General features: G+C 36.5%; 1 protein-coding gene across 1 annotated transcript in view; it reads left to right on the top strand.

Moving 5' to 3' along the window:
• Positions 1-3,945: 3,945 nt before the first annotated feature.
• PTPRD (protein tyrosine phosphatase receptor type D) overlaps positions 3,946-22,699 on the top strand; it is a 444,998-nt gene continuing 426,244 nt past the window's right edge. Inside the window, exon 1 of the mRNA XM_064437711.1 lies at positions 3,946-3,963. The gene's annotated coding sequence lies outside the window, so the exon portion shown is untranslated. The remainder of the gene's footprint in view (positions 3,964-22,699) is intronic.

The raw sequence follows: 22,699 nt of genomic DNA, 5'->3' as shown, positions 1-22,699 counted from the left end.
GACAGAATCTGTTTTATAAAAAAAAAGAAAGAAGCTGAAAGGAAAGGCTATTTTACTGAGAGTGGGAGAAAAGGAAAGGAATAGAAAGACTGAGCTGCTCCAAAGCCAATTAATACTTTTAAAAGGGTAGTTGCCATGACTAGAGAGAGGGAGACAACTATTGAAATATGACATGAAAGGAAAGAGCAAAGACTGATGTATAATAAAGAGAACACATTACATCATTTTTACTGGAAGTGTTTCATATGAAGTAAATATCCAAAGGGCAAATTCTGTCCGAACCTCTTCAGCAGCAGGGGTCTCCAAGAAGAGTTGAACTGGTGCTTTGAAACTATTGTGACAAGCATAGCAGAAGATTCTCTGGGAGCAGAGAGTGAATTCTTCATTTATCTTCATTACATTTTAGCTCCCAAGTACAATAAAGGCTGTACCCATTGTTTGCCAGTTAGATATTTTATTTATGCAATGGCAGCATATTTAATTTACTTTGATAAAAATATATCTTCCCACTGAACTATTTTTTAAAACACAGAATCACAGAATCACAGAATGGTAGGGGTTGGAAGGGACCTCTGGAGATCATCTTGTCCAACCCCCCTGCTTGAGCAGGGACACCCAGAGCAGGGGGCACAGGTACGCGTCCAGGTGGGTTTTGAATGTTTCCAGGGAAGGAGACTCCACAGCCTCCCTGGGCAGCCTGTTCCACTGCTCCATCACCCTCACAGTAAATAAGTTTTTTCCTCATGTTTAGGTGGAACTTCCTGTGTTCTGGTTTGTGCCCATTGCCCCTTGTCCTGTCATTGGGCACTACTGAGAAGAGCCTAGTCCCATCGTCCTGACAGCCACACTTTAGATATTTCTAGGTATTGATGAGATCCCCCCTCAGTCTTCTCTTGTCCAGGCTGGGCAAGCCCAAATCTCTCAGCCTTTCCTCATAAGGGAGATGCTCCAGCACCCTGATCATCTTGGTAGCTCTCCGATGGACTTGCTCAAGCAGTTCCACATCCTTCTTAACCTGGGAGGCCCAAAACTGGACACAGCACTGCAAATGTGGTCTCGCTAGGGCAGAGCAGAGGGGGACAATAACCTCTCTCAACCTAATGGCCACACTCCTTTTAATGCAGCCCAGGATTTTGTTGGCTTTCTTGGCCACAAGGGCACAGTGCTGACTCATGGTCAGCTTGCTGTCTATTTCCATACACTTGTATTATTTATTTTATGGTTTTGGAAATACACAGCCTAAATTGCCTTAGAGCTCAGTGACATTCCTTTGCTCAATGTATTTAACAGTTAGCTGGTCACTTGTATTGAGTGCTTACTGAAGGAGCTAAATGATGTATAATTTGTCTCTTACCCCGCCAGTAGAGCTTCACTTTGACTGTTCACATGTGAAAAAATAGAATCATAGAATGTCCTGATTGGAACAGACCTGCAAGGATCATTGAGTCCAACTCCTGTCCCTGCATACGACAACTCCAAAATTCACACCATGTGCCTGAGGGCATTGTCCATATTCTTCTTGGATATTGTCAGGCTTGGCAGCATGACTACCTGCCTGGGGAGCCTGTTCCAGTGCTCCACCACCCTCTAATCATTCATCTAAGTATTTTCAAAATCTTCCCTTTAGTTTATGGGGTGGAAGGTATATTGGTGGTTGACTTTTTTCTTTCTTCTATTGAACTTACTGATGAAAGGAACACCTAGAGTAGTAAAAAGTACTTTTCTTGTCTTTAAATGGGAACTACAATTTATTACACATTTTACTAAAGCAAGTGTGTCCAAAAGGGTTGACATTGCAATGAAATAGAGAGCCATGTTAACACGCTTCCTGAACCAATAATATAAAAAAAATTTTCTCAGGTGTGGTGTTAACTTTTTGACTCTTCTGTTTTGTATGAATTCTCCATTTTACCATTCCTGAGAGAGTTTTTTCTCTGGCAAGCATCAATGCAATATTTCTGCAACAGCCAACTTTTACATGTTCTCTCTTTAAGGATTTCATGCACCTCCTAATGCTATTTCATAAAAAAAAATTAAAAAAAATAAAAAAAAAGAGAGAGAGAGAAATGGCAAAATATATCATAATAAATTGTTAATACCAGGATAGAATATTGTTCCCTTAGATGTCTTCAAAAATACAGTAAAAATACTGTGGAGACATAAAATCAGATTCTTTTCAGGTTCTATGAACCAGAGCTAGATCCAGGGCCAGATTAAAATGAACAAGCAGTGAAGCTATTTTGTTGAGCTTGACCTGGCACAGAACCTTCCATCAAGAATGAAACTACAAAGAACAAAACAGAAGAAAAAAAAATGTGTTGATGGTTGCAATGTCTCCTTTTGGGCCCTGGGGCATCTGCTGCACAGAGAACAGAGAACAGATGCTTGGATTTGCTCCTCTTGATTACCTTCCTTCCATTTTTCTGTCTGCTGCTGCATAAACTGAAAGAAAATTTGCTTTAGCCATATCTCTTCTGTTCATTGTTCTTCTTTGGCCAGCGATGTGGGCAGGACATGGGAGAAGGCAGCATGGTGTGCATAGGATATATCCATTGTTTCCCAGCTATGGATAAGGTTCCAGCCCTAGGTCCAGCAGGATCAGGTATACCTAAGCCAGCCCATCCTCCACTCCTGTACCATGGAAGACTGAAAATAGTCAGAGAAGGCAGGAAGACCTGGTTGCCCTGTGTTAGACATAAAACTACAGGTATCTGCAAAAATAAAAACATACCAGTTCCACTTCTCTGCACAGGCTTTTCACATTCACTGACCAGGTTTCTATAACATGACTTTAATTTTTAGAATTTGAAATATGTTGGTGTTTTCTGAGGAAAACTGTAACTGCTTGTTTCTTTGTAAAATATATGAAGTAGAAGGATTGTTCAACACTGTTGATTGCTCCAGAACAGTGTCTAATGACGGCATAACGTTAAAGTAACAGCATAACATTAAAGTAACAGCTCTTGTCTCAAACCAGGTTCTTTTAAGATTGACTAGAAAAACGCTAAAAACTTTGGTAGGAAATTGGGGATGAGTATATCTTCTACTGTGGAAAATACAATCAACAAAATATTTATGACCAGCATAAGTCCTTGTCTGGGCTATTTATAAAACTACCCAAAAGTCCCTTCTCTGTTTCTCTACCAAAAATTTTGGAGAACATTTCTGTAATTGTCTTTCAATTAAATAAACAAAACGATAGTTATTTTTAAAGCTCCAACTACAGTTCAGAACACAAATTTAAACTGAAGATATTCTGCCTCAGTGTCTTGAACCTGATAAATCCTCTGTCACTATTGGATCATTTGGAAGCAAATACATCTACCTAGTAGAAAGGTGCAACCCCTTTTCAGAGTAACCCCCCTTTCAGAGCTGTCTCCAGTCCTCATAGAGGGAGTCTCTGTAAGATTTTTCACTATGTTAGATGAATATTGGATTGGGTTCTTTGTTCTATGTCTATTCTTATGTTTACATTTTCTCAATCTGAAATTGAAAAAATTTATTGATTGCATGCAAAGAACAAGGATAGTACATGATATGTTCTAAGCATCAAGTCTATAAAAAATATTTCTCTTCCCACAGAATATGACACTGAATATCCATTTCTATGCACTGAAAAAGATGGATTTTATGTTTTTATAAGTCATAATTTGATGTATAATTTTTTTGTCTTTTATATTAGATTATTTACTCTTACATAGGTTGAGACCAGTGACAGTATGTGTCCTTTTAAATTGTATAGAACTCTTTGCTGTTAGAGATTGAATACTGAATACACAGGATGTTCCCTTCACTTGCATTCAAAATTAGAAAGTAAAAATGAATCTTGCTTGTGACAATTTTTAAATTAAATTCTCTAATGGAATAATATATCATGCATTTCACAAAAGTTTTATTTTGCCCCTTCCTTTTTTCTTAGGTGAGAAATTCCGTGGACAACAGCAAAATCTGCAAAGATTCAAAGTAAGACTTCACATGCACTTGCTTTCTAAGTGTTCATTTTTACAGATTTTTGCAATGTTAGTTATTTTTTTCTAAAAGACCTATAGCTTCTTTTGGTTTGGGTTTTGTGTTATAAACCACAAACTTCCTCCTACATGGCAATATTTAGTACACCTTAGAAAGTGCATCCCTTCTGAAATTCCAAGAGGTTCTTCTATTCAGGAAACAGAGCATAATGCTTGGACCAGTAGATCATGTAATAAACTCTTGTATTTATCTCCTAAGGTGCAGGAATGAGAACATAGTTCAGATTTTTCAGTGTTGGAATAAAAGAAAGTCTTACTGCTATGGTGTGATTCTTAAGGTGTGCTATAAATGGAAATGTAGGGAATGCATTGAATGAGTAACAGCTGTAACAGCAAAGGGTACTGAGGACTTCCAGCCTTTCTGTTTTGTGGGATATCTCACACTAGCCTTTGTACTGTGAATAATACTCAGCTGTAAAGGCAAAGCAAGACTGGAAAGCAATTCACTGATTCTTGTAAGAAAGTATTCTACAAGTTATAGCTATATGAAAAGATATGTCAAACATTTAATACACTTTCTACCTACTTTGTATAAGGTAATATGGTGGTTAGGCATATATGACCTGACCTGTCTCTTTTTGATAAGTAAGGCAGGGTATTCATTGACCTAGTGAGAAAACACTTCATGGCTAGTAAAGCATTGCAGCAAATTTGTGATTATTTTGTACGTGTACAGAGAGTTTGGCAATTTATAATATGTTCTATATATAACATAATGTGTGTATGGTAACATACAGGAAATTTGGGGTTGTTGAACATACTACGAAACAGCTAAATTATTCTGTATTCAAGGGGAGGCTTCCAGTTTCATACATTAACCCATTATGTTTAATATGTTGATGGCAGAGCTGAAAAAGGTGGTGAAAAATTATATCACTTGTTTTTCTCAAGAAATTTAGAGAAGCAAAACTGCTGACTTCATTGTGGAGAAAGAAGATTCCTAAGATGATTGAGTGAATGGACAATAAATTGCCAGATGAAATTCAGCATGCCGTTTTTCCCTGAGAAAAACCATCCTAATATCACAAGCACTCACAACTTAAAGGTGGTTCATTTCCATTCAGAGTTAGATAGTTCATCTCAAAAGTAAATACAGCAACACTGGGCAAGATGAGTAGCAGGACAAAAAATGATGATCAAAATCATAAGACAGTTTTTGTATGAGTAATGACTGTGTACCTAGCATTCTTCAGTCCGGAACAGAGATAAACGAGTAAAGATCAGAGAGAGGTTTATAAAATCATGTCTGGTGTGTAGAAGATAAAAGAAGGGAACCATCATTCCTTTTTTCTCCCAGTACAAAAACTATAGCCTGAAAACGGAGAGTAACAAGTGCAAGGTTCAGAATAAGTACAGCTCATAGGGAAGATGTGAAACTCCTTGCAAAAAGTTATTGGGGTTTCAAAGTTTTCCATAGACCCAAGGGAAGGCCAGAAAAAAAAATGTGGAAGAAAAATCCTGTAAAACTGTAAATACACTGATACTCTTTCCAGCCTCAGAAGGTCCCTAAGGTGCAATTTTGTGGATACATGCTTAGGGGTAGTATCACTACATATTTGTGCTGTTCTTACGTTCCCCAAAATTTCTATTATCAGCCACTCAATGTCACAGGGGAGCTACTGTGTTACAAAGACCTTTGTCCATTCTTGTTCTGATGGTACAGCTTATAGAATATGCTATCAGTTGGAAAGGAACACATAGAAATATAGCTAGTGAGTTAGACAAGTTACCAGGCACACACTTTAGTCCCTTTCTAGCCTCCCTGTTTTGATGTAATTTTATCCTTTATGTCACTCTCAACCTTGTGTCAAATGGCAGTGGCAATACCAGAAAAGGCTTGCTGTTAAGTATCAAGTTCCAGCACGAGTCATCCTTGCTTAGTTAGATCATGTTGGGTATTCCTATCAAACACAAACTGTGTTTTGTACGGGCCCCAACAGGGGGAGCTATTCTAAGCCACAAAAGGCTTAATGAATTGTCACTATTTTCTTCTCGGACATTCCTCGCTGAGATATCTACACACAATAATACAGTGGAGAAACTGTTACAGATAAGCAGCAAAACTGACCACATCAAGTAGGAAAGGCTGTTGTGACTCTAGGAATAAAATGGGTCATAGAACATGACAAAGAGAAAAAGAAAATCATAGATTAACAGGAGTAATCTACCTAAGACATCTCTCTGTGATCAAAATTCAACTGATATTTAACTTCAAATAGAAAAATAATTCTTTAGAGTCTTCTCTTTAAGAAGTATGTAACAACTGAGTTTATTTTATGGAGACAATTTTTTAATTAGTTTTTCTGTGGAAAGAAGGAAGTATTAAAAATCATAGTATGAAAACACTATACAAAATAGGATAAGCTATTCTCACAATGACCAATACCTCTCTTGCTTTTTAGTTTTTATTTTCCACATTGGCACTAACTAGATAAGTTTCTGTCCTTTCTGGCTTATATGTTGATAAGGGATTGCTGAGCACACACATCACTGTACTCTTGGATAGGGGCTCTCCGAGGGCTGTCTTTATCTGCAAGAGGTGTTACTTAATAGCATCAACCTTGATTAGTACAAGGCATTATTTTAAAATTTCCTCTCTCTCTTTATCTGTCTCTTCATGTTTCACATCAGAAAGAAACAATAGACAAACTCTGGAAGATGGTGCCTAGAGCTAATTGACTAGCATATTTAAAGTGGGCTGTGGTTGCTTAGAAACATTTATAGCCTTTAACAGAAGCCTGATTATTAAATAGTCTGCAGGGCAATGTAGGAGAACATGTTTTTACAAGAGCAAAAGTCACAGTGAAAGATGGTATGTGGCTTAATATTAAAGGGAAACATATTTACAAATAACATTTTATTTTTTCAGCCAAATTAAACTACATTACTGAACAAATTTTGAACAACGTTTATGCCAGTGCAGTAAACTGAAACTCAGTGTCATGATGACTGTCGGCCAACTTGCTCTTTATTCCATAAGGCCCTCTGTTAATTCCAGCAGTATTTAATTCTTCTCTGTGGCTGATCTTGAGAGCTTGCAATTTACTTTTTACAGTAAAGTGCATATTATGTAGGAAGAAGCTGATTATGGAGATCAAAGGACACTGAGATGTCTAAAGTGCAGCAGCCTTTGATGATATAACAGCCTTATGACAAAAAAATCTTACAGTGATGGAATACTCAAAGTCTGAATTCTGTAGAGGATAGGGCAAGCAATATGTTCTACAAAGGTACTGATATTTCCAATACAGATGACTTATTAAAAGTATTAAAATATTAAAAGTATCTAAAACAACTCTAATCTATATCTGTTGAAATCTCATTGTCTAATTATGTATTTCAAAAAAATGTAAATAACATCTATGATGTAATTTGATTAGGGATCCTTCATGAGAAAAATATTCAGATTTTCTAAAGCATGTCTCAAATTTCTCCACAAAGCATTGCTGAAATCTCAGGGAACTTTGATTCTCTAAGTAACACGTTTCTATTTCCCTGCCACGCATGAAACTATTCATGCTTCTGTTGCAGCAATGAGGTCCCTGAATCTTCATGAAAGACATGGATATTATAAAAGCTGACTGGTTTATAGTACACTTTTTTCTTTCCTAGCACAAAATATGATGCAAAGGGTAGGATGAAAAGAATGTCCACCTGCAATTTAGGCTTAAGTGCCCAAGTTTTTTCAAGAAAAAATATAAATCATAGGAATGTTATAGGAAGTCTGGCCTGTACACGAATTAGCAAGCAAGGACAATGGGATTAACAGGGACTTTTTAGTAGGCAAATTATTCTACTATTTCTAATTACAAAAGTTCTAACTGTTCCAGAGCAAATATAGTTATTTATATCCACCACAAGAAGGAGACAAGCAGCGTAAATAATTAATAAATCAGAAGGTTCAATGTTAATCAAAACATATCCTAACAGGGTTTTAAAATAATAAAAATATGATTCTTCTAGCCTTCTTAGTTATCTATATTGAGAAGACGTTATAAATAACGAAAAATATTCAGTAGCCTACTGATCAAGACTAAACTTCTCTGATTATTTCCTGAGTTAAGGTTCCATAGAAATAAACAGCTTTCTGAGCCCTATGGACTTTTAATGCAAACTTCCCTCTACCATCACTAATCAGGACTAAGTCTGCAACGTAAACAGGAAGAACATTTAACCATAAAATGAGTGATAATATCTTCACACAAAACTCTGCTGCATGCATAAAATTCTGTCATGTATATAAAGGAAAATACTGAAAAACCGGAACTGAAAACCCCATCCAAACTCCCTATTAGTCTAAATCATTATTTGTTGCCATACTATATCAACAATATTCCGTAGAAAACTGTATTATTCAAGACTGTAGCATGTCTTTAACAAACAAATATTGATAGAATAAACAACATTAATAGAATAAACAAATATTTCCTGTAGGTTAAATCCTTTTTATTTTATAATTTAATAGAAGGCCATTAAATGAAACTATTATTGGAAAAGATATACTCAGCAACTCTATTTAGGAGAATTGCAGTTAAAAGCATATTACACCTCTGGACAGCAATAAAGGAAATGAGCATGACTTCTTCAACCTCGATGAATCATATGCCCTTTTTGGTTTGGAAAAAAAGATCACTTTTTGGAAAAGGTTAGAGGTTGTCGTAAGAGAACTCACTGGGACATAAGCTTGTCATAAGGTATTTCAGAAAACAGAATCAGTCTTATAATTTGATATTATTTGCTTAGTATTTTCACATCAAGAACTTCATTAACCGAGTTCATAGATGTAATTGCTAATTTCTATTAGAGAAGATATTAGGCTCCTAAGATTACAGCACTGAGTTACCAAAGAGGAAAAACTCTTCACACAGTTTCTGTAATTTTATATAAAGTGTTCCTGGAGTTGAAAGAGTCCAGTGTAGGACTATTTTGCCTTATAAGGATGGCATATTTGAAGATGACCTAAAAATTTTGGGGATGATAAGTAATGACTATGTCCCAGCCAGACAATTGTTTATTCTAATTCTTCTGGAGCAGAGCACCAACTTATTTTTGTTTCTGTAAACAAAACAGTTGGGAAAGACAAGGAAGAACACCTTTCCAGTCCAGATAAAAAGATTTGCAGGGGTGTGCTTTAATTTCATGAATGCGTTAGTCTTTTTCTAACTGAAACGAAAGAGAATTTCTATTGTGTGAGAGAATGAGAGAAGTTTCTAAGTTAATTACATTTACAAATAAAAACAGTACAAACATTTTTGTATAAAATAAATTGGAATTATGAAACTTATTCTTGTGGAGGAATTCTTACATCGTTGTTTTCCATAATTTGAACTAATTTTACTGTCCTAGAATAAAATGATAAAAACTTTCCTTCAATGACTAATATAGTAATAAGATCCTAATTATCACTATTATTTTAAAACAATACAGTAAAATTTTATAGACTTTAAAGTGTAAAGTATTTTATTCCCTCTGTCTTCAGGCAGATGTTTAATGGCAATCCAGTACTGAAGACTGTAAACTGTACCACTGTCCTATAGACAGGATGTTAGCTATCTCTTCCCTTGAAATTCACAGATATTTTTTTATTAATTGGAAATTAAGAAGAAAAAGACTTCAGACTGATTTATTAAAAAGGCATGGCTTGTGATAGATCATGTTAAAATTGGTTGGAAAAGACCATTAAGTCAATTAAAACAGAAATAAATACAGAAGAATGAAAACAAATGGCAAGCTGTGCCCTTTCCCATGTTATTGATTAACTCATTACACTATATTGCCTGTAGTGCATGACTATTTACATAATTAAAACCTCTTCATGTCTCAGTTTGCATAAAGGCACCAAGAACCTGTTTCTTCAGCCATTTGAGCTCTGAATATATGATCATACAGCCAAGGGAGAGATTGTTGTCCTTATGCACATTTAAGTTCTGTGTGAACTCTCAATTTGCATAGAACTAAGTTCCTGGTGGGATGAGAACTGCTCTAATTTTCCTTCCTATATGAATGTGTTCCTTTTATTACAGTGAATATCTAGCTTTGAGTTCTGCCACTTTTTAAGTGGATAAAAGCACTAAAGTAGATCTGGAAATACCTTAAATGGGTACCAGCTGAACATTTGCTCCGTTTAAAGACTGTATCAGCACTGACTGCACAATTACAAGACAGAATCCACAGGTTCCAGTGGCTCTGAATTAAACTGACACGTTACCTTTGTGTTTACAAGTCAGGAAATTAGCTGAAGCTGTGAATCTAAACATGTTTGCGACTGATTCTATGCCAGTTTTATTAAACCTGTCATTAATATGCTATTTTCTTTTTTGGATGGATTAAACTTGTGGGGACTAAAAAACAAATTATGGTCTAGACACCAGCAATTAATGTTGTGAGTCCTGTTCTCTTGCTGTGGGCACTGTGTATCTTAATAACATGTTTAAAGTTTTAGCTTATTGTTTCCCTTGGTTGGATGCTGCAATTGGACTAATTTTTTTAATCCTGCTGTAATCACAGACATTAGTTCATCTGACTTCTTTTCAGCAATCAAAGATTATTATTAGACTGCTTAATAATATCTTTTAACGCTGATTCTACTATTTGTTCATGGAGAAGACTAGTTTTTTCTTCCTTTAACCATTTTGTCTCAGTTTTGTGTGAAATAAAATGTTCACTGAAACAAGCTATCTGTTATTCAACAACAGTACATCACTAAATATTTCTTTATAACCATTAAACAATGCCTGTTTGATTTAGAAGAGCAGGGTTGTCAGCCCTGTAATATGAAACCTAGTAACAAGAGAAGATGACCTATTCACTCTTTTTAAGGTCTTGTATTTGTTCTGGACAAAAAGGTCTGTCATCTAATTAACTGAAGAAGAGGGCAGGAATTTATGTTTGATCATAAATAGAGCGTATTTTGAAGTGCTGTAAACATGAAAAGGGCAAAGAGTTTTTTAGTATGGATCAGGTGAAATATTTTCAGAAGAAGGAAGGAAGTATTTAAACGATTAAGAATGCCTTGTGGAGACTCCAGTAGGAGTGCTATGCAGCTCTGAATGTGAGATAAATTGTGTGAAGTACTTCTATGTGGCACCAGTAAATTTTCACTGAAAAAGTTTTACTACTAGAATCCACCATTTGGCAATGCAATGTCCCACTTCTTCTCATGAATCGCTACCCCTACGCATCATCCCTAAACATGTTTTGGAGTATTTTACTGCAAGGTAGCTCAAACACACCCCTTTATTTGGATTAGTATTTGGATTATCCCAGAGAGACATCATAACTCAGATAAAACAGCATTTCCCTCAAGCTACAATTTTCTGCCAATATTCTATGCCCATTATGACAGAGATATGTGGACTGAAAAAAGTAAATAGATGCAAGTATGAAAGAGTTTCCAACACAATTAGGAAGATGGAGAGTTTCTCTCTTTTCGGTATAGACTAAAAGGTAATGGCTTGTTAAACTTTGTAAAGTAAAGGCTGACAGGAAAAATAGATCCATTATAAATACACTGAATAAATTTACTTATTATAAATGCATCTAGGGTATCAATGCCAGGTAAGAAAAACTAATTTAAAGAGTATAATCTTGATATAAAATGAAGCAGAATAACAGATCAGATTAGAACAAAAACCAAAAGTTAGTGTTTTTCTTTTTAACTGTCAGATGGGTGAAGTCCTGGAACAGCCACCCAAATAGTGATGGGGAGGAACCAACAGAGTTTCAAGGCAGATTTCAGCAAACCTTTGAGTGACTGACTGACAGGAGAAGGGACATTCAGGTTGCTGGTGTGAAACTTCAGGAATTGGGTTTGTTGGCCTTTCCAGTGGGGGAAATGAGAGGACAAATGATTGGGTCATGTCTTGCATTACTTCAGATATAATTAAAAAGAAATTTTATGTGCTATGCTGTATTAATCTCATGCTCCCTGGTTTCACCACTTGTGAGGAGGGGTGACAAAGACGCTGACCTCCACATCCCTTATCTTGCACAGCTTGGCTTTGAGGCTCAGGGATATTAGCCTTTTAGTGAATCAAAGAATGATCAAAGCAGCAGCAGTGAGTTCACGATGTCAGGGTGGTGCCACTCCGAACCACCTCTTCTTTGGCATTACTGTTGGGAAAGCTGGCTGAAACTGAGTTATGAAACACAGCAAAAAGTGTGGGCCAGGTTTAAGACATGTTTACAGACAGCTGCTTCTGTCATTGCCTGTGCCTTCCCTTTCTTTTCTGCTACCTTATCACTTACACCCACACTATTTCAGAACACACACACATCCCTAATCACTGATAACCTGTATTGAATCCTCTAATGGCAGTAACACTAATACTTTGCTTCTGATGTACCCAGAATTTTTTTTTTCACTTCTTTTCCGTTAGTCTTTTTAAAATCTAGGTTATGTATTGGTCTCTATAGAGAAGTGGTTAGGCATTCAGTTCATTATACATGGCTCAAGTTATTTTGTTTTAGGCTCAAAATTAGCAAGATGGTATCACTGTCAGGTCTTATCTCTGGCTCTCATTACGATTTTACATTTCAGCTAAAGGCTTTTTACTTGCAAGAAAGTGAATGCCCATGGAAAACAAAGGGACAATTCATGGTTATGATTAGAAGAAAGGCAATCACTCATTTATGAATATAAACATAACCTACAATTCCTAAATTATCACAATATTAATAATAGCAATAAGAGGGTCATACAGGCTTAACATGGTTATCATCCACACAGAAGTTGGAGGAGTACATAAGGATCCTGATCTACAGTAGTGTCACACTATAAATTATTCAAGTCTTCCTGCCATATCGAATATTCTCTGTGCTCTGACCTTCTATAGTTACTGATGCTAGTATGTCAGAAAGACTTTCTTGAAGTTAAAAAAAAAATACTCTATTGTTTTAATCATTCATTAAAAGGCTGATTAAAGTATGTCTGAGAGAAATGCATACCTAATTTACAATTATACACAGAAGTGATAAACTCACTGGATCAGGATTTTGTGGTTTTTTAATCTCAAGGGATGTGGGTTGAATCCAGCCTGGATCTTAAGTAGATTTTCTGTAAAATATCTTTCGTAAAAGAAGTATTCAATACATCACGATTTTTTCCCATATCTTGCATTATTTTAAAAACACTTAGCTATAAGAATTTTATGTAGTAATTAACTTGAACTTCCCCAATTCTCAGCAAACATAACTTTGATGCAAGGGTTTGAGAAAACAAGATCTTAATTTTAAGGATTTCGTTATGTTGAATGTCTCACCTTCATCATAGGTATTCCACCTTTCATGCACACATTGTTTTAGAAAAGAGGATGTAAGATGTTTGCAAAAATAGTTCTTTGAACTTAGTTATAATGGCTGAATATTAGATATCTGCCAGTGTCAGAATGAATGAAGAAAAGCCTTGAATGTCACTGTCTCTGATTATAAAATACCCCTCTTTCTTGAAAGAGCTAAACTCAGTCTGCTTCAAACAAATAGGCAAGTATTTTACAGTGAAACAAAAGAAAGAGGTAGGCATGTTTACAGTGCCCATTAGGTCCAGTGCCAGTGATGCCTGCACTGGCAGAAACATCCACCACGAAGTCCATGGGGCAGACTGCAGAGGTGTATGGGTGAACTTGCTTGGCTCTAGAAGCAGAATAGCAAGTTCATGCAGAATTGCCCCCGAGCTATAGAGCTCTGAAAAGTGCCAGGGCTAGTTAGCTTACAGACTGTGTCTTGCTAGCAGAGGCATACCGCTTCTAGATGACAGTTGGCTTCTGTGCAGCTCCCATCCTCCCTGGTGCTGCTACGATCACATTAGGATAGGTGAAGCAGATGCAGGTGTCTTGATTGCTACAATGTGGGCAGTCTTTTTCTTAGAAGAGAAGAGACTCCTTGTGCTAGTGCTTAATAAATGCTATACTACAGCAGAAATGATATCTCAACATTGCACTAAAATTATCATTGGTATTTGGTACAGATGCCAAATTAAATAAGCACTGAATTTGGAATAGCCTTAAATGATATATAACTAATTTTTGGTCTATGAGTTTTTCCCATGTCCATTGAGTTTGTAGAACTAGATAGAAATTGAAAATTGCATAGAATTTGCTTATTCATATATTGTAGGTCATATTTTCTGCTTAAAATATATTTTAAAATCATAATTTCATTTAAAACATATAAACAAATTCAGAATTATGATTTTTATAACACATTTTTGTTAAATTTGGTAGTTTATATCAGCAGTGTGTCTCATAATTGAGCTGCAGAAAGCAATTTCATCTTTTAAAGAAAGTTTCTTCGAGTATTCAGCAGTAGCTACTCTTAAGATCTGTATATTGCATCTTAGAATATGTCCAGATATTATTTATTCCTAGGAGTACATATCATTTTATTACTGCTAGTAATATTTCAACATATTTACTAGAATATAACAATTAAGTGTATTTTGAAGACTAAATGTAAAAAATTTCCCAGAATGTTTTTCCTAAACTAACATTTGACAGGAATTCTGCTTCAAAGCATTTTTTTGGAATAGTTGTTCTGATTCAAGCCGTACAATGGGAAGTATCTGAACCTCCTATACCTGAAAGCAGAAAGCCAAGATATGACTGGAGTCTGTTGAAGTCCAGAAGGGAAACTACCTGTCTTCCTCAAAAACATTCTTGTGTTTCCCTAATAATATTTTGAATAACAATTGGTAGAGTATACAGAAACAAGTTTATCTCCTTTGTTTAGAAATTGGGATTGACATATTTGTTAATCTACTTTTGCTTGAAAGACTAACTTGTTGTGGCAGATCTGTCTTGGGTTGGGTGGCAAGTGGAGGAGGAGGAGAAAAATATGGTTTTTTTAAGTACTCCTCTACAGTTTCTTAGACAGCTGATGTGAACTACCAGCTAGCCTTTCAATACTATTATATATCTGTAGACCATTCCAGTACTTAGTCTTCTAATTACGTCCATGGGGTTCAGAAAGTAGTACAAAGTTTGGAGTCAACATCCCAAAAGACCCCATCTACTGACTATCAAATATCTCTCTGTGTGTGTATACATATTGTGAGCTCTTTTTTTCTTTGTATTGAGAACAGATACAGATGCTTTTTTTTGTTGTTTCTTCCCAATCTTTTCTGGTTCAAAATCAATGCTAAGGGAAAAGTGTGGTTTGTATTGGATACTCAGATTTCATTTTAGGTATGAACTTTAGCTTCACTCACTAGCTGGCCTTTAAAGGGCAAGAAAAATACCCATAAGTGAAAAATGATGCATTTGTATTCTTTTTAAACAAACAGAATTAGGTGTTCTTAAAATCAAAGGTCATCTCTCTTTCTAGCAGTCTTTCAGCTTTTCTACCTTTGGTTCCATCAAAATCCAAGGAGTTATATTCCATTACTTATACTTTCGATAGATCCAGTTTTTTCTGAGACTTTAAGTAGCATATACATCATTAAGACCATATGAATTGTGTTCTTTAATTTTCCTGGGATCACCAAAGTGAAAAACTTGCAGCAGAAATCATTTTATGTCAACTTAAAACAAAGTTTTATTTCTAAAAACCATGGGAGCAGATGTTTTGATTAAAATAATACATTTTTCCAATTGATACATTTTCTTCTTTCATTTAACTTCCAAATTCCTTTTCAGGAGAGAAAAGGAGAAGAGGGAAAAAACCAAAATGAAAAACCAGTCCAATGCCAAAAAACCCCAACCAACAAAGCTTTAGCCTTGTGCAGATAAACCAAATTCAAAAGAATCAGCACTTATTGAAAGCATGGGCTTATTCCTAGTGCTCAGCCCCACATGTACTAAAACATATCATTCTTCCTGCATCTGTTCACACATGCCTAGTGCACCCAGTAAGACTGTAGTTTGTTTCACTGAAACAAAATGCAGGGAATGTGTCCCAAGCTTTGAAAGCCTTTCATTGTGTAAATAAAGACAAGGCATAAAAATTACCATTTTGTAGTCATCAGTTTCAGCTGAAGCTGCACTTACAGATCACGGCAGAAGCTGTCTTTAAAAAGTAATAACAGTCATCACCTTGAATCCTTTAATCCTGCTGCTCTTTTTCTTATGTAGACAGCTATGTCTGTACAAAGCCTCACTGTCCCATGGTGCAGAGGTTTTCATTAGTTCTCAGCTCATTCCTTCTCTTTTCTACTGGTTCCATACCTAGAGGGAGTCTATTCAAACACTTCCAATCTAGAAATCATTGTGTTAGAACAAACCCTTGAAAGGGGTACATACTGGTTCTTATTTTAGCTAACTAAATTTGTAGTTTTCTACCTTTAATACAGGTTTTTTTAGGTGGTTCAGATCCAGTTTTTCCTATTCATGCTTGTTAAGCACGGAGGCTTTGATTTATATGTTCAAAACTCCTGTCAAACTAGGTCCCCTTCTATAGCATAGCTATTCTGGTACGGGGTCTCCTGTTCCAAACTTTGATAAAGTGGAAACTCTCTGGAGAAGGGGAAGTAGAGAGAACAGAAGGTTTTATTACTAGAAATAGTCAAAGTAAAACTTCAATCTTTGGTTCTTTTCTGCTGACCTTTGGAAAGGAAAAGAGGGTATGCAACACAGTATTTGAATATTTTGTTCCTTATCCCACTCCCTTAAATGCTGACATAGATAACAATGGTTAAAATACTTTTTCAGCAGAAGTGTTGTCTAACAGTTACTTTGGCCCTGTGTTTCTATCTGTCAATATGTACATTGTACACAAATGATACTACTCTGTAATTATTTTCAGAAAGAAGAGCACAAGACAATTAAAAACCAATTACACACCATATTTCTTTCAGTAACTATCAGCATTTGTATTAATACTGGGGTTTGTGGAAAATAGTTCCACTGTAGTTTTGTTAATCCCAAATTACCTTTTTAATGAGGGAGGAAAGAAAGTGCATAAACTACCTCCAGTGGGTTTGCTCAGCCTCCTGAATCTGCTACTTAGAGACATATTACAATATGAGAATATCAGCAGGTTAATGGTTCTTTTTTTCTGGTAGCAAATAACATTAAAATAGATCTGAGGATAAAGTATGCAGATTTAAGTGTGGGAAAAAATATATGCTATTTTCTGATGCTAATAACGTTGTTATTTGGCTTTTTGCTCTACAAGATGCCATTTAATTACAATGGAAAAATGCTGGAATAAACCGCTAATCAGAGGTATGCAGGTACTTTTTCACAACAGTTTGAAGTTTAGACATCATACATATTACTTTTATTTATTATTATTCCAGGCAGAGAAATATCAAAAAAGATGTGCAAAACCAAAATATTGCTATGAAATTGTGTCATTTCTTGTCATGCACTACTGTAAATATGTTTATTTCCTTTTGCAATTTTTATCAATATATGGAAATCACATATAGAATAACATTTCTGACCAAGTGTTGGTTATCCTCATTAGTTGTACTCAATAATTCTGAATCGTACTGGCATATTGGCAAGCAACTCGAGAGACCAAAATAGGGATTCGCTGGCCAAACTCAGAGCAGGTTTCTGTCCTAGTGCTGATCTTCATAGGCATCCAGGCAAGATCCATTTCAGAGTCTTGTTCTTCTCAAGCTACATTGTTACAAGTTAGGGGCATTCCCTGAATGAAAATCTCAGGGGATTAGCACCACGTTGTCCATTGTACTACTGTACTAAATACAAGTGACCAGACAGTAGAAGAGCACTGTTGCAATAAACAGTGTAAAAGATGGGTCTGAATTGAGACCAGGAGACAAAATTGCACTCCAGGGAAAAAAGCTGATGTATTAGATGCACTCTTAGAATCCATTTTCAATGCCATATATTCTCTATTCTGAAACTCTGTATTGCTGGTCATTTATTCACAAATTCCATAGTTGCTAGTCTGGCATTCTGTTATGAAGAAGGGCAAAGATGACAGCGCAGTACTCCCCTCACACAGTAATTGTTTATGTAGGTGGACTCAAAGGCTTATATATAAACACATTTTATGGCAAGTAGGGTTTGAAATTGCCAACAATATTATTTTTGTTTCTTCATGATTTTTCCGGAACCTGCAGCCATCTAATAATCCTCTGTAAATTGCTTCATCTCCCTGAGAGCTCTCTTGTTGCAGCTTTGATCTGTCAAGAAAATTAGTGATCTGGGACCTGCTTTAAATCTTTGCTATATGTTTTTAACCTGTGATGGGTTGCTGTTTGTCACTGAAACATCAAACTAGCACTCATTCTAGTGTTCAAGCAAACTGAATAATTGTCCCATTTCACACTCCATGAAGTAGAATTTAATCTAAAGCAAGGTTTCTTCAGTTCTTGTTGTGCATAAAATACTAATACCCATAAAATTACCATGGAGGAATTTCTGTGATGCAATGTTAATGAATTATGATGTGAATTCACTTAACACACTTTATTTAGTCATAAAGCTCCTCATTAATGACCAAAGAACTGCACAACTATGCCCATGTTTCACATTAAATTTTTTTTTATTGTTGGTGGTGTTTTTAGATGAATGAATAGGTACACTTTTCATCTTTGTAGACTTTACAAAATATCAGTTTCTGACTCATTTAAGTTCTCTCTCTCCAGGGAATGAATTAACTACTTGTACACAGAAATTAAGGTTTAAAGAATGTAAGTGGTGTTAAAGAAAGGTATTTGTGTTTTATTAAAGCATTTATTTTAAATATCTTTGTAAATAAATTTTGTAAATATAAATGCTAGAACAAAATGCTAGGGTAGAACAAAAACATTTGTTCAATTCTTTATGGGGAAGGGGGTTTGAGTGAGTAGACCAGCTTTTTAGTAAAAATTGCTATAGGTTTGTCATAAGCAAACTGACAGCTTTGACAAGGAGCCTTCACAGACTGCTCTGTGCAAGACAAAAATCTCTCATTTAAGAAATGACTATCAGATCAGAAACTGTCAAAAGTCAGCCATGTCAATAAGTGAAATTTACTACAATAAGATTTTCTTGTTTACAAAGGAGATAACACAGACCTTATTCTCCCTCCCTCTTTTTCCCTCTCTTTTTCCAGATATCAAATATAGCTTAAACAATTAAAAGTACAGCACATTGAAGAGTACACTGCCCCTCTTTTTTTCATGTGATAAAAGTATTTGCAAAAAGGTATTTGCAAATCAGCCCCCCTACCTCTGTAGCAGTCTTAAGGGATTGCACCAGGACTTAACTTCCAAACCACTGAACAGCCTCCAGCAGAGAGGATAAAATATGTTGTGATTATGTTTCAAATACTTGGCTGTTGCATGCTAAAGGGCCACCTTTTAACTGGTGCTCTATAGGATGCATAAAGGAATTAGTAAGGAAATAGCAAACTAGTCTACCAAATAATGCTGTGGCCTATACATAATAACGAGTATAGCAGCTGGCTATACAGAGACACTGCAAGTAGCACTCGAAATTAGAATATTTTGGCTTTCCTATTTGCTCTTCTGTAGAACAAGACTTCAGTTTAAAAGGAATTCTTCTATGCTTAAACAGACACTTACATAAGCAGGTAAAAATATACATTCTACATGTCCGTACACACATATTTTGCACCTGACATTGTTTCTTCAGTGTGCTTATTTACCAGAGCAGCCTTTATTTTGCGTAATTAAAGATGTACCATCCTTGTATTCCTTTAAAAATACATGAGCTGTTAGCTTGAATTTTAGCCCAGGATAAATTTCTTATGCAAAAATATTTTCATTCTGATTTATATCATCTGTCCTCCGTGATATACCATTCTAAAATATCTCCCTTTTCCTTTTAAAATTTGTTGTTTTGCAAAAAAAATTTGAAGGATGCAACACAGACATTGTTCATAAATCTTACATATAACTGAAATCTTTATCTGTCATAACATATAAGAAGTAATTAAAGATCTGGCAATATTCAACACAAAAAATCTGGGTGCAAAATTATAATAATTGTTGAATTGCTTAGAAATTTGCTTCAGAACAATAAAAATTCTACTTTTAAAAATACTTCAGTGCACTATGAGTCTAATAGAAAGAAAAAAAGCCCATTTTACACAGAAAACATAAACAATATTAAAAAAAAAAAAACCCAAGTATTAAGTAACTGGTAAAAAGAGTGGGGGATTTAAGATTGTTTCTTAATGCAAGCTGGATAGGAATGGGAAGTTCTATAGGACATCATCAATACATTTTTTCCCCCTGGCAGTTCTGGGCTATCAAAACAAGAACAGCTTTAAACAAGAGATTTGGATTTAATGAAGAAAGGCTTTCTATAGGTGTTACAATGTACTGTGCAGAGAGAATATGGCTTGCAGATGGTAAAAATAGAATCATAGAATCATAGAATGGTTTGGGTTGGAAGGTACCTTTAAATATCATCTAGTTCCAACCCACCTGCCATGGGCAGGGACATCTTCCATTAGATTAGGTTGCTCAAAGTCCCATCTAACCTGGCCTTGAACACTTCCAATGATGGGGCATCCACAGCTACTCTGGACAACCTGTTCTAGCCTCTCACCACCCTCATTGTAAAAAACTTATTCCTTATACCTAGTCTAAAGCTACCCTCTTTCAGTTTAAAGCCATTGGCCCTTGTCCTGTCACTACAGGCCTTGGTAAAAAGCTTTCCCCCATCATGCTTATCAGTTCCTTTAAGTATTGAAAGGCCTTAATAAGGTCTTCCCAGAGCCTTCTCTTCTGCAGGCTGAATACCCCCAGCTCTGTCAGCTTTTCTTCACAGGAGAGGTGTTCCAGCCCATTGACCTTTTTTGTGGCCCTCCTCTGGACCCACTCTGACATGTCCATGTCTTTCTTGTGCTGGGGACACCAAGCTAGAAGCAGTACTCTAAGTGGAGTCTCACCAGAGTGGATTAGAGGGGGAGAACCACCTCCCTTGACCTGCTGGTCAAGTTGGTTTTTTTATGCAGCCCAGGATACAACTGGCTTTCTGAGCTGTAAGTACATATCCAGTTCATATCTAATTTTCATCTACCAATATCCCCAAGTCCATTGCTGCAAGGCTGCTCATCACCCAGTCTGTAATGATACCATTTATTGCCTCGACCCAGGTGCAGGACTTTGTACTTGTGTGCTGGTTTTGGCTGGGACAGAATTAATTTTCTTCACTACAGGTGGTATAGTGTTAATGGCATATTGATGTTTTAGTTGTTGTTAACTAGTGGCTAAGTGTTGCTAAGCAGTGCCTATACTAGTCAGGGACCTTTCCAACTTCCCATGCTCTGCCACATGCACAAGAAGCTGGGAAGGGAGGGGCCACAGCCAAGTCAGATGACCCACACTGGCGAATGGGATATTCCATCTCATATGATATCATGACCAGTATATTAACTGGGGGCGTTGGCCAGGGGGTGGAGTGATCACTGCTCAGGTACTGGTGGCATCAGTCGGTGGGTGGTGAGCGGTTGCAGCATTTGTTTTTTGGTTGTTTATGCCCCCTCCTCCCCACCCCTCCTTGGTTTCCTCTCTCTTGTTATTTTCCTTTTCATTATATTGTTGTTGTTGTTGTTGTTGTTATTGTTTTGGTTTAATTATTAAACAGTTCTTATCTCAACCTATAAGTTTTCTTACTTTTACCCTTCTGATTCTCTCCCCATCCTGCTGGTGGGGGAGTGGGTGAGGGACTGTTGGGCTGAGTTGCCAGCTGGGGCTAAAACACAACAACTTGGCCTTGTTGAACTTCCTGAAGTTTACATTGGTCAGCTTATCAAGCCTGTCAAGGTCCCTCTGAGTGTCATCCCTTCCCTCTAGTGTATAAAATGCACTGTTCAGTTTGGTGTCATCTGCAGACTCGCTGAAGATGCACTCAATCCCACTGTGTATATCATTAATAAAGATATTGAGTAGTACTGGTACCAGTACAGACCCCTGACAGACACAACTTCTTACTGATCTCCACTGGGACATCTCTCTCCAACATACTAGCAAGAATGTTGCGGGGGACCATATCAAAGACCTCATGGAAGTCAAAGTAAATTACATCAGTTGCTTTTCCCTTACCCACCATCCTTATCTAGTGCAGTCACTCCATGTAGAAGGCCTCCAAATTAATCAGGCACAATTTGCCCTTGGTGAACCTATATTGGCTGTCTCTAATCATCTTCTATCTTCCATACACCTTGATAGAGATTCCAGGAGGATCTGGTCCATGACACTACCAGGCCCAGAAGTAAGACTGACTGGTTGGTAGCGTCCAGGGTCCTCCTTTTTAGCCTTTTTAAAAATGGGTAATATATTCCTTTTTCTCCAATCACAGGGGACTTTGCCTGATTGCCATGGCCTCAAGCTGTGTCAGCGGAGGTTTAGAATGAGTATTAGGAAAAATTTATTCACTGAAAGAATGGTCAGGCACTGGAACAGGCTGCCCAGAGAGGTGGTGGAGTCACCATCTCTGGAGGTATTCGAAAAACGTGGAGACGTGGCATTTCAGGATATGGTTAAGGAGACATGGCAGTGTTGGGTTGACAGTTGCACTTGATGATCCTAGAGGTCTTTTCCAACCTTAATGATTCTATGATTTTATGACTTTTCAAATATAATGAAGTGTCACTTAATAACTACATCTGCCAGTTCCCTCAGGACCCTGGGATGCATCTTGTTGGGTCCCATGGATTGGTGTGTTTTCCTTTTTCTCAGATGGTCTCGAACACGATCTTCTCCTATTATAGGTAGGACTTCTCTCCTCCAGTCCCTCTCTTGAGTTGTT

This window comes from Phalacrocorax carbo, chromosome Z, assembly GCF_963921805.1.
Source record: "Phalacrocorax carbo chromosome Z, bPhaCar2.1, whole genome shotgun sequence".
Taxonomy (NCBI): Eukaryota; Metazoa; Chordata; class Aves; order Suliformes; family Phalacrocoracidae; genus Phalacrocorax; species Phalacrocorax carbo.
The sequence above is the reverse complement of the archived record's forward strand: the minus strand, read 5'-3'. Positions and strand labels throughout refer to the sequence as shown.